Source organism: Notamacropus eugenii, chromosome 1 (assembly GCF_028372415.1).
Source record: "Notamacropus eugenii isolate mMacEug1 chromosome 1, mMacEug1.pri_v2, whole genome shotgun sequence".
Taxonomy (NCBI): Eukaryota; Metazoa; Chordata; class Mammalia; order Diprotodontia; family Macropodidae; genus Notamacropus; species Notamacropus eugenii.
Window position 1 is genome coordinate 242,893,777 of NC_092872.1, and position 14,051 is coordinate 242,907,827.

The window sequence follows — 14,051 nt, forward strand, 5'->3', positions numbered from 1 at the left end:
ATACCCCTACTCTGACTCCCCATTACCATCAAGATAAAATCCAAATTCCTCAACCTTGTGCTCGAAGACCTCTACCTTATGACTCCAAATACTTGGATCAGAGACTTTAGGAGTTTGAAAGGGATTATCTGGAAATAGCTTTCAACTGAAATCCAAAATGGGGGAAGGAACTTATCAAGGTCACAAAGAATTAATGGCAGAGCTATGAATAATAAGACCTGAGTCTTCTGAATTCCAGGTCAGGGTCATTTTCACAATGACAAATGGTAACATTTTCTATCCCTAAATATGAGTCTTATCTCCATAGTTAGAATCTGAGCTTCTCTAGAGTAGGGTCTGTACCCTCTGAATCTACCACCCAGGGCTGCAGCCTGGTGTAAAAGGTCTTAGATTCAGGAGAGACCCGGATTCTGGTATTTATTAGCACAACATGGAAGACCTTCAACCCCATTGAACGTCAGTTTCTGTGTCTGTCAATTGGGATAATGAATTAATTAATTAATTAACTAAACTTAAAGGTAGGCATTCTGGTAAGTGTTGGGGATAGAAAGACAAAAGTGAGAAAGCCCCTGCCTTCAAGAAGTTTATTTCAAATGGGGGCAAACAACACACATAAGAGATGAGTGACTAGGGAAGGGTGCTGTGTTCCAGGGCATCACAGCTTGGTCAATGGAGGAATGAAGCAGTTGATTGCCAGGCCCTTTCCAGAAGCAACGATAGTGTTGAATTAATTATTTTCCACAGACCAAGAGATGGAAAGTGGGGGCTGGGGAGCATCATAGAACAGTACAAAGTGAGGCTTGAACGCTGTGGAGGCTGGCACGAGGGGTGAGTCAGGGGCTCGCGGCAGAGAAGCAGGAAGTGTCAGCCTGGTTTGTCAGCCTGTGTTCATTAAGACAAGATAATAGAAGAATCCAGGATGCAGAGATGCTAAGGCTAAGAAAAGGATCATTGCTATTCAGCAGAGACTGGGAGGCCTCTCTTCACGTCATGTATTTTAAAAAGCAGTAGATTTCCACAGCCTTGGAAGGCCTAGAGGCAATCTGGAATGGGAGAGAAGGGGAAAAAAGAGGCTTGGAGTGGAGAAAAATAAAAACAACAAGATGTCAAGAGTTAAAAGAACAAATAAGTAAAAATGAGATGGAATTTAATTCTGACTCTGTCAGTGACTCACTGTATAGCCTTGGCAAAGTCACTGCCCCTCTCTGGGCCTCAGTTTCCCCAACTGTAATGGCAGCAATGTCCCCTGACCACCACAATGGATTATTGGGAGGGTGAAATGTGATACTGGGGTGGGAAAAAGTAGCAGATGCATCAAGATGTAACAGAAAGGAACCTGATAAAAGTAACCAGTTGTTAAGCACTTAATAAGTATGTGCCAAGTACTGTACTTGGCACTAGGGATTCAAAACCCAGGAGAAATTTGCCCTCAAGGGCTTTTACCTAGAGAAGCATTATCAGCAATAATAATAACTAGTATCCATATAGCACGTTAAAGTTTACAAAGCACTTGATATAAATTATTTTATTTGATGACCACCACAACCCTGTAGTAAGGGCTAATATCATCCCCATTTTACAGATAAGGAAACTGAGCCCCTTTAATACAGTTTCTTCCTTTGTTTATTATTTCCAGTTAATGCTATCTAGAGTTTACCTGTATATAATTGTTTGCATGTGGACCGCCCCAGAATATGAGCTCCTTGGGCACAAAGACTGTCTTTTGTCCTCCTTATGCCCCCAGCATTTAGTAGAGTACCTGGCACTTAGTAGGTGCATAATAAATTATTATTAACTGACTGACAGAGATTAAGTGACATGCATACAATTATACAAGTAAGTAACTGAGGTGGCATCTGAACTTAGGTTCTCCTGATTCTAAGAACAGCTGCCCAGCCACTGTACTACCTGGCTGCCTCAACAGCACAACAGCACATACCTTATATGTGCGTAAGGGTATACACATGCAAATAATACATATGTAAAAACAATAATTTAGGGGCTGGACACTAGCTGCTAGTAGGAGAAAGTGTTTGAGTTAAGTTTGAAGGAGGCTGGGGATTCTACCAGTCACAGAAAAGGAGTACATTCTAAGCATGGAGGAGAGCCTTGGCAAAGGTGTGGAGGTGGGAGAAGGGAGACTTAAGATCAAAAGGTCACAGTTTGAGTTCTTAACTCTGCAGCATCGGTGACTTTGGACAAATCAAATCATCCCTCTCAGCCATAGTTTGCTCATCTGGTGGTAAACAAGTAGGATTTAGAGCTGGCTAGTATCTCCAAGGTTACCTAATCCAATCTCTTCATTTTACAACTAAGGAAACAGGTCCCCAGGGAAATAGGAAGTCTCAGGGCCAAGGTCCTCTGACTCCGGGTCCAACTCTCTTGCCATTATCCCCAGCTGCCCCTATAAAATAGACGTCCTGGAAAGAACTATGGAATCAGAATGAAGAATGAAGCAGACTCTTTTCTGTTGTGTTTTGTCTTGTTTTGTTTTTCTCATGGTTTCTCCCGTTCGTTTTAATTCTTCTATGCAACATTACTAATGAGAAAATGTGTTTAATAAGAACACATGTGTAGAACCCATGTAAGATTGCATGCCGTCTTGGGGAGGGAGGGGGAGAAAATCTAAGACTTACGGAAGTGATTGTTGAAAACTGAAAACAAATTAATTAAATTTTAAAAATTAAAAATAAAATGGACCTCATGACAGTTGGATCACCTACCTCACAAGAGGGTCAGCTGGCGCAAATGAAATAATGCAAAGAAAGTATTCTGGAGTCATGAAGATGAGATTCCATTCACATTGGAAAGCATGCTTTCCATTCTTCCAAGTGGAAGGCAATTCTGAAAGGATCAAATGAGATATTATTCATTTTTTAAAAAAGCGTTTAGCTCAGTGCCTGACACATAGACACTTATTCCCTTCCTCTCTCCTCCCACTTTTAGGATTCAAGGCCCCTTCCTTGCCCTTCTTCCCAAAGACTCTGAAAAAATGTACCCCTTACTCCCCCACCCCACCCCCTAGCCTCGTTGCAGAAGGGATTTCAGTTTCAGGGCTGAAGAGAGAAGCTAGTGTCATGGAAAAGATTTGCTAACTAGTTTGAAAGAATTTCTTATTGTGAACTTTCAAAACTTAGAGAACATGGCCACCAGAGTGAGATAAGTATTCGTTATTGTGGGTGGCATGTATATTATTTATGAAATGCAGAGTACAAGACAGGGTTTGCGCCAGCTCTTTTGTGTGTGTTTTAAAATATGATTGAATGATTTTTATCTTTTTTGTATGATGGTAGGCCAGAACGCAGCTCTGGTTTTCTATGCTGTGCCTTTCCTGTAACTGTCTGTCTCTGCTCTGGGAATACACACACACACACACACACACACACACACACACACACACACACACATACACACACACACACACACACACACACATACACACACACTATCCTCCTATTTGCCACCCACTTTCTTCTTTTCTGGATCCTTCCCTGTCTGGTAACCTTCATGCCCCATGGTACAACGGGCACCTCTGTTCAGTTAATCCCTGGTGCTCTCCTGTCTATGTCATCACAGAAGAAAAAGCAATGATCCGAGCAAGATCCCCAAGAACACCATAGTCCCTGTCCATGCCATTGAGCCTCTTTGATATATAGAAGATGGAAGCCGGTTGTCCCCATACCAAAGTAGGATGACTGATGAGAGTCTGGAGTAACCTAGGTACCAGGTCTGGGAGGGCTGCGGTTTGTTGATCATAGATCAATTGCTCTTTCTTCTGTGACCTGAAGTCCATTGTCCCCAAAGGCCAGTGATGATGACTTTTTGCTAATTGAGACCCCATTGTATCTTGGTCTCTCCAATGACTAAGTCCTAAACGTACCTATTGCCCTGTACTCCCCCCTCCATTTCTCTGGTTGTCTCAGTTAGGGGTTCAACCCTTCTCTTATGTGGGTAATAGAGGGTTAGTGCTTTTAGCATCACTGCCCAATCAGGTTCTTCTGAAAAAGGCTTCTAAGTCCCAAACATATCATCATAGGATTGGGACCCACATCCAAACCATTTTTTTTAATGCATGATGATGAAAAACATCTGCACTTCTGTCATCACAAAGGCACAGCTTGGTTGAGAAGGCAAACTTGCAAGAATTACACTTTTGTTAGCTCAGGTGGATAATTACATTTGTCTTATTTGATAAGGATTTATGGTCATGTAGGAAGGAGAGGCTCTCTGTTCATGGACAAGTAAAGCTAAAGGTAAGAATATAAATTGCATCGACTCCAGACAGAAAGTTCTCCTCAGTGGATCAGAGCATATTTTAATGTTGTTCAATCAAGATGGATTCATTCCATTATAGGATAACCAATAAAGATTAGGGAGATGAAGAAAAAGAGAGAGAGACAACCCCAGGTACCTCATTATCTGAGAGGCCAGCCAGGATAATTGAAATGCACAGGTCAAAACAAGAAACCTGATTCAGCCTATCGTCTCCAGTTCCTCTCTGAATTGATATTGCATGATATCGACAAAGAGGGTCTTAAATTTCTCTCCCTTCCTCTCCTGCTCCATAATGGGGCATCAATGTTTCCTTCTTCTTGCCCTTTGTCATACATGACTCTGGATCAAAGCCTCTCAGTTGCACCCAGACCCAGCTTGAACAACACTGCCAAGTAGATCCAGTCTGGCACCAGTACCTTTTCTCCATTGGCCAAACTGACCCCCATTTTACCTTTCAGAAGTCTGTTCCTCAGGCTGTATCTTCTTTGTCCTGACTGCCTAGTAAGTATGGGAAGTGAGGTTTTTTTCAGTTCTATTGCTGTTTTTTGTTCTCACACTATTCATTTATTAATATATTCTGTGCTCCCACTACACCTTGACTTCGAACCTTCCATTTTCACAAAGAAAAACAATTAAGTAAAATGGACTGACCCAGTAACCTAAGCTGAAAGTGTATGCAACATCTCATACCCAGACATTCACTCTTCTTCAACTGTTTCATCATCTATTTTCTAGGGCAAAGGTTGATCATTACAATTAATCAGAGTATGATACAAAAGGAAATTTAGGTGGTATAAAAACAAAAGATATCTATACAATTTTACTTTTAAAAACCAATTATTCAGATCTTGCCTGGGGAATCTCCAATGACGATTCTGTTCCTCTTCTCCTTCTTATGCTGTATTTCCAGCTAGAGTGGAAGCCCTCTGAGGACAAGGAGTAGCTCTATCTTCTCCTATATTGCCCAGAGACTAGGAGTCCCCTGAAGGGGGACTTCCTCCTTCTATCTCCTTCACCACACTGGGAGATTACTCCTCCCCCTTTCTTGCCTCCACCAGAATAGGGGCTATCCTAGGGTAGGACATAAGTCTTCTCTCATCCTTTCCCACCAAACTGAGAATTTCCCAAGAGAAAAGGACCTCTCCTCCTATTTCCTCTCAGCTTAGCTGAGGACAGGGTTGGACATACAAAGAGAGTTTAGTAGGTAATAATAATCATCTCAGCAATAATACCTTACATTTGCATAGGGATTTACTTTTGCAAAGGACTTTCACATCCACTGGCTAATTGAAGGCTCAGGATAACCTCATGAGGAAGGCAGCACCAGACTCTCACAAAGTGAGCATTGTTTCAGGGCTCTACAATGTACTTGCCATGTATTACTGAAGATGATCATTATCTGAGCCTCCGTCAGATTCTCCCCTCTCGAAAACCTCAGAGTGTAATACAGGTGAGTTATTATTATTACCAACTCCTCAGTCTGGCATTTAAGGTCTGCCACAATCTGGCTCTACCCTACCAATTTGGACTTGTTTGCTATGACTCCCTCCCTGCACATGCTCTCATTTCCAGCCAACCTGGCCTCCTTACCTTTCCCCAAACACCCCACTCCATCTCACAGTTCCTTCCCCCACCCTTCACCCCATCTCCACATCTCACAATGTTTCTCTTCTCATAAGACCCAGCTCAAGATTCCCCTCTTCCCAGGTGTTGGGTACTTTCTTCCTTCTTGAATTATCTCACAATTACTGATGTGTACCTCTTATGGCTCTTTATAGCTGTCTCAATAATCATCTTAATGTTCTGCTCTTCCACATCATCGCTCTATCATCCACTAGCTCCCCATTACACAAACAGAGGCTTAGATTTCTCTCCCTTCCTGTACTGCTGGATAAAGTATAAATTTTCAATCCTGGCATCCAAGGTGTTCTGCAACTTGGCTCCTAAGACTGCTGGCACTAGAATCAGAAGACCTGAGTTCAAATTCTGTCACTCATGTTTATGTAATGAGGATCATCAAAGGAATCCCCATGATCCCCATCTGCTAGACAGGGGTATAGCCACTAGTAGTCTGAGCAGAACCCCTGCCCCTTTGGGGGGCACTATGGAGGAGGGGGAAGGTGCCTTGCTAAAGGATATACATCATCCTTCTCATCCTGAAAGCTCCCTCCACCCTATAGCCCCTTCTCTGATTGGTTGGTTCCTTTAGCAATCTCCATTTTAAGAGGAGTGCCCAGGCTAATTATGTTTTCATTTCTCTTGGAGCTTTCTCCACACAACATGGGCTAGTTCTTCCTCCCACTCACTGCTCTCCTCCTTACTTTTAGGCTGCCCTTTCTGTGTTATCTTCTGCCATTAGAATATAAGCTCCTTGAAGACAGGGACTGTTTTATTTTTTTGTTCTTAAAATAGTGTCCATATACTAAAGTACACTCAGTAAATGTTCTTTGACTTGAACTGACTTCTAAACTAGAGGTTTCTGATTGCTGTTTTGTGTGACATTGAGAAAATTTCTTAAATCTGTGCCTCAGTTTCCTCATTTGTGAAATGGGGGACAGGCTCCCAGGGTCCTTACCAGCTCTAAATTACAGGATGCCATGTTTAGAGATGGAGGAGGTCTTAAAAGCTATTGAGTCCAACCCTCTCATTGGTCAAATGACAAAAATGGCCCAGACAATTTAAGTGACTTGCCCAGGACCACACAGGTAGGAAGTGTCTGAGATGGGATTTGAACTCATGTCCTGTAGTGCTCAAGTCAATGTTCTTTTCACCACACTGCACACTGAACTGTCTCCTTCTGACTATTCTCCTCGCTTCCCAAATCCACTGCCCACCATCCAGCTTAGACTGTCAGTTCCTTTAAAACAAGGTTTCATCATATATGTAAAGGTAACAAATAGGAAATGAGTTTGAATCCTGACTCCAATGCTCCTCACTACCTATGAAACCTCAGGCAAGTCTCTGAACCATTCTGGGTCTCAATTTCCCCATTTATAAAAAGGGAGGGATGAGGGATTAGATTCATTGACTCCTGAAGGTCCTTCACCTCTCCACCTATGATCCTGTATCTAGTATGCCCAGAATCTAGCATAAGAGCTCACACACAAAAGGTGTTTATTGAGATTTTTTTTTTTTAATAAATGAATATCAAATGAGATTAGGAAGGAAAAAGGTGGGAAATAACACATTGAAAGTGCTCCATTGATGAAGAACTTTACAATTACCATAGTGAGAGTCACCCTCATTTTCCCTTGTGCAGTGTAAGGAGATCTCCCTGACAGAGTGAACTAAGAGACAAAGGGTCAGAGAAGGTCAGGGAGATGATGCGTGATGTTAATAATTGGAGAGACAGGCTGAGCCACCCCGTGGCCTCCCTCCAGCAGGCTGTCTAGTCCCGTTTGGGATGGCCTGAGTGATGGCCAGTCCTCTGTCTTCCCGTGGGAGCCCAGTATGGGGGGTGGGGGTGGAAGGGAAAGATGGGAACCACCTCTGGGACTCCTCCACATGCAAATACACACTGCATTTTTGAAGCTGTCTACTGGTCCTTCTGGGCTGGCATCCTTTAGAAAGAAGACTTCTCTGAAAGCCGTGCACTTGTATTTCTCCTGGCCTTAATCATTGCATTGCTGAGAAAAGCTAAGTCTTTCACAATGGTTACTAAGTGCATAATGTTCTTCTGGTTTCACCCACTTCATTTTGCATAAGTTCATGTAAGTCTTTCCAGCATTTTCTGTGAGCATCCTGCTCATCATTTCTTATAGCATCATCAAAATTATATATCACAATTTAGTCAGCCATTCCTCAATTGATGGGCATCCCCTTGATTGCCAATTCTTTGCCACCACAAAAAGAGCTGTTGTAAATATTTTTGTATATAGAAGTCCTTTTCCTTTTTGTTTTTTATCTCATTGGGAGATAGACCTAGTAGTAATATTGCTGGGTCAAAGAGTATATACAGTTTGCTCTTTGAGCATAGTGGCAAATTGATCTTGAAAATCATTGAATTCACCAACAACGCATTAGTGTCCCAATTTTTCCACATCCCTACCAATATTTATCATTTTCCTTTTCTGTCATAGTAGGCAGTCTGATAGGTGTGAGGTAATACCTTGGAGTTGTTTTAATTTGCATTTCTCTACCCAATAGTGATTAAGAGCATTTTTCATACGATCATAGATACCTTTGCTTACTTTGTCTGAAAATGCTTATTCATATCCTTTGGCCATTTGTCAATTGAGGAACGGCTCTTATTGCCTTTTCATCAGAAATGCTTGAAAGCCCTCTATTTCATGGAATATCCATTTTCTCCTGAAGGACTAAGCTCAGTTTTGCTGGGTAGGTGATTCTTAGTTATAATCTGGAATATCATAGTTCAAGCCCTCTGATCCTTTAATGCAGAAGCTGCTAAATCTTGTATTATCATGATTGTAGCTCCATGATATTTAAATTATTTCTTTCTACCTACTTAAATTTTTTTTTCTGTGACCTAGGAACGCTGGGATTTGATTGTAATATTCCTGGGAGTTTTCATTTTAGGATCTCATTCAGGACATGATTGGTGGATTCTTTCAATTTCTATTTTATCCTCTAGCTCTAGATTATCAGGGCAGTTTTCCTTGACAATATCTTGAAAGATGAGGTCTATGCTCTTTTTTTTATCATGGCTTTCAGGTAATCCAATAATTCTTAAATTATCCCTCCTGGCTTTATTTTCCAGGTCAATTGTTTTTCCAATGAAATATTTCACATTTTCGCCTATTTTTTCATTCTTTTGATTTTGTTGTCTTGTTTCTTGATGTGTGGCAGAGTCCAGCTTCCACTTGTTCAATTCTAATTTTTAAGCAATTATTTATTCATTGGGCTTGTGTACTTTCTTTTCTATTTGGCCAACTCTACTTTTTAAGCAGTTTTTTTCTTCAGTGAATTTTTGCCCATCTGTTTCCATTTTGCCATTCTGCTTTTTATAGATTTCTTCTCTTCAGTAGATTTTTGTACCTCCTTCATTTGTTGACTCAATGATTCTTTCATGATTTTTTTTTGCTTCTCTCATTTTTTTTCCCAAGTTTCCTCTACCTCTCTTATTTGATTTTTAAAATCTGTTTTGTACTTTTCCAGGAATTGGGGTGGGGAGGCTGAGACCAATTAACATTTTTCTTTGAGGCTCTAGATGTATCACTCTTGACTTTGTGGTCTCCTGAGTTTGTTTTGATCTTCCCTGTTACCATAGTAACTTTCTATGGTCAGGATCTTGTTGTTGTTGTTGTTTGTTCATTTTTCTAGTCTATTTCTTGACTTTTAATTTTATATTAAAGTTGGGCTCTGCTCCCAGGGTGGAGGGATCACTGTCCCAAGCTCCAGGTTTTTGTGTAGCTGTTTTTGAGTTAGTTGTGACAGTCTGTAAGTTTTCAGTTCTTCCAAGGTGGTATGATTTAAGGGAGAGGTGTGTTTACTACTCTCCTGGTCTGTGCTATGATCTATGAGCAATCACAAGCACTCTTTTCTGCCTTGGAACAGTGGCCAGGGTTTCCACTCCCCCATGGACACAAACTCTAGTGTGCTAGTGCTGTAAATGTGGAAGCTTCCAAATGTGGAAAATGAAGCAGAATCCTTCACCCAGTACTAGCAAAGAGACCCCTGCAGTCTCCTTCTGATCAGTTGTCCAACTCCCTTACCATCTGTGGGCTGAGAATTTTGGAAGTAGCCAGTGCTGCTGCTCATTGAGTCTCCCCCAAAGTCTGTTCCTGGTTTGTTGGACTGTATTCCACTCTCACCTCAGTGTGATAAAACTTTCCTGCAGACCTTCTAAGTTGTCTTGGGCTGGAAAATTGTTTCATCCTATCCTTGTGTGGTTCTGTCATTCTAGAATTTATTATTTAGGCGTTATTTAAAGTTGTTTCGAGGGAAATTTGGGAGATCTCAGGCAAGTCCCTGCTTTTTCTCCACCATGTTGGCTCCACCCTCCAAAAATAAATATTAAAAAATGTTTTACATATAATTGAGAAAAAGATAAAATAAAAATAAAATATCATGAAAAAGAATTCAGGGAAGCAGTAAGACCTAAAACTGATGAAGTAAGTGGAACCAGAAAACATTATGATCTCTATGCCCTAATCCTAACCATTATAATCTCTATGATGTAAATGGAAAGGATAATAACAAAATGTAACCACAGCACCTACAAAAGCCATGAATATCTCAGCACAAAATACAACAGACTCTCCACATGAACCAAAACATTGATTCAGACACCAAAAAACCAAATCCCAACACCAGAAAGCCAAATCCATCATAGCAACAAAAATCTATACACAATAACAATGCAGAGAACAATACTATCCTCAAGCCTTCCCCCTGCTGGGTTTCCCACAAACCAGCTCCATTAAACAAATCGCAAGCACACTTCCCTTAAACAAAATGCTCTTCTCATGCTCACAGCCAGGTACAGACTTGCTTGCATCCTTCAACTGTAACTGCTTTCTCACTAATTTCCTCTTACCTCTGCTCCAGCTCCACCCCTTCCTGCTCCACCCATTCAGCAAACTCCTCCCACCACAGGCTCCATGTGACTCAGACTTCCATATGACCCTGGCAGGCCACATAGGCCTATTAATGAATGGGAAAGATCTTCCCACTTAAATTATCATTACAAACTGAATATTTTGTTATATTATAATTACCAAGTTTAATCCTGTGAATGAGTTGAGAAAACGTATCTCCTTATTTTTACAGAGGTGAGGGACTAAGAATATAGACTATTGCATATACTACCCAATACAGCTGATGCATTGATTAGTTTTTCTGCTTTGCTTTTCTCCCTCCCTCCCCATTTTAAAAATCTTTGTTATACACTCACTGGGTAGAAGGGGAAAGAGGGAGATATTCAGAAGAAAGAGAGTCATAAATATAGATAATAAAAATTAAAAATATCAATAAAATAATTTTTTAAAAAGATTACAAGACAAAAAGAAGAGAAAATTTCCTCCTTTCATTAAAAATGAGAGTCTATGGATGTAGAGTGTCACATATATGTCAAACATAATCAACATGTTGTTTTTTGTGGATATGTTGTGAGTTTGAGGTATTTTTGTCTGTTGGGATTTTTTTTATTCTTTGAGGACAGAGAAAAGATATGTTCAAAAACAGAAACAAAAGGCATCAACAAAGCTTCCAAAAAATATTCTTTTCAAAAGACCAAATTTGAGCTCATTCCACAATGAGAAAGGACAATTGGTAAATCTGTCCATTTGTTTTTGATGAAGCTCTAACTGCAAGAGCCAAATGAGAATTTTTGTGGGTGATAGATTCTTAATGCCAGGTTCATAGGTCAGGGTCATGTCATCCTAGAAAACCCAGGCTGGTCCTGAGTCTGAAGAATGAAATTCAAGGAGGGAAGAAAATTCAAGCACTCCCAGGGAAATCCATATCCAATGTCCTTTCCCAGTGGCCTGCAAAATGAGGCATACAAACTAGCCAGTACTTCTCCCTCCATTCCTCAGCTTTCTCATTTCTTTGGAGCTCCAACACTGGACTCTTATTTATGCAAAACTCAATAAACAATTACCCAAGCCAAAGCACGGAGGATTTAGGGAGCAATTTTGTTCTTCCTAGTTTTTTTAGGTAAAGAAATAAATGTCATCACAGAAAGGAGAAAAGAAATTCAGATGTGACTGTCTTGGCCAAGTGTGAAGAGAAACAGTGAATATGAATGATGACAAACAACTCTCACTTCTAGAACACTCTTCACTGTCTTCACAATCATCAAGTGATGTGGGTAGTCATGGGCATGCTAGTAAATGATTAACAACCAGCTCTGTGGAGGAGAAAATGTAAACATGACACACTTTTAAGTTTTATTTATACTATTAAAATTTTCTTTATCACTTTTTGTAGTGTAGTGTAGACTATCAACCAAACAATAAATCAAGCCTAGATTTGTAGCATTCACCAATTTTCAAGATACAAACGCTTGCACTGAAAATTTAACAATTGACTTTTATGAGAGCCAGTTGGAGCCAGCTCACCCACTAGGTAGCACAAATTACCCTCATCTCATAGGGGAGGAGACTGAGACTCAGCAAGCCATTCAAAAATCAATAAACTAGAAAGAGATGGAGCCAGGATACAAACACAAAGCCCCCTGATTCTTAGTCTGGTGATCTCTCTACTTCACCATGATGCGTTTTTTAACGACTGGTATCTCCCTGGAAGTGTTTGGGCTACCCACAGGCCTAATTCTACTCCTGACTGGCATGGGAACTTTGACCTGCTGCATTTCTGAGTTGGTCTGCTTCACCCTTCTTTAGGCAACCTTGTAGCTCCCCACTCACAGGGGTTCGCTATATTGATGCCAATCTTAGTTCAGATGTTGAACCAGTATATTCCACTATAGCTCAGAATTCCTGAACTCAAGAGAGTCACCAGCCTCAGCCTCCCTGAGAGCTGGGATTATAGGTGTATGTCACCATACCTAGCACTACAATACTTCTAAATTAAGATGCTTTAAAGGACTTAACAGGATGGATTATAGATTCAGAACTAGAACAGATCTCAGTAATTTGGTAGTCCAGTCACTTTATAACTGAGGAAACCAATGTCCAGAGTAGTTAGGTGATTTACCCAACATCACATGTATAGTGAGTGACAGAGTGAGGATTGGAGCCCGCATCCTCTGTCTTCCAATCTGACGAATTTCCATTGCACCATCAATCTGACAAAGTAAGAGAACTCTGTATTCTCATTGGCTGCCCCCATGCCTTAAAGGCTCTTCTTCCTCATCTTTGACCCAACTTCCCTTGCTCCCTTGAAGACTCAGTTCCAACCCTACCTTCTGGAAGATATCTCTGCCAGTCCCCTTTGATGCCTATGCCTCAGCTCTGATTTTGTTTATCTCGTACACATTTTGTTTGTATATACATATTATCTTCCTTATTAGAATGTGAGCTTCTCAAGGTCAGGGACTATTTTTGCTTTTTGTATGTCTCCAGTACTTAGTCCAGTGCCTGGCACATAGTAGGTGCTTAATAAATGCTTGTTAACTGGACTGTACAAGGATCTGATGAAGGAACTGGGGCTATTACCTTGGAGGAGAGGAGCTGTGAGGGAGAAGAGAGACATGACAGTTGTCTTCAAGGATCAAGAAGTCTTTCTTAGGGGGAAGGAGGAGTTTAGACTTAGAGCTTAAAAGAACCATTGAGTACAACCTCCTCACTTGGTAGAGGAGAAAACTGAGGCCAAGAGAGGTTAAGTGACTTGCCCAGGGGAACACAACTAAGAAGAGTCTGAGATGAGATTTGAGCTGAGTCTTTTCTGACTCCAAGTCTGGGGCCCTCTCTACCATACCATGCAGCCTCCCTGCAATTTGTTTGACTTGGCACTAGGCGACAGAGTGGGAATAGTGGACAGAAATCATAGAGAGGGAAATTTCAGCTCCATGTAAAGTAAACTTTTCCAACATTTAGAGCTACCCAAAAGTATAATGAACTGCCTCTAAAGTTATTTATAGTAATATTAGAAATATGCTCTAAATCACTGTTGATAAGAGAAATGCAAATTAAAACAGCTCTGAGGTACCACCTTACACCTTTAAGGTTGACTAATATGACCCCCTAAAAAAGGAAAATTATAAATGTTGGAGAAGATATGGGAAAATTGAAACATGAATGTATTGTTGGTGGAGTTGTGAACTGATTCAACCATTTTGGAGAGAAATTTGGAACTATGCCCAAAGGGCTATAAAACGGCATACCATTTAATTCAGCAATACCACTGCTAGATCT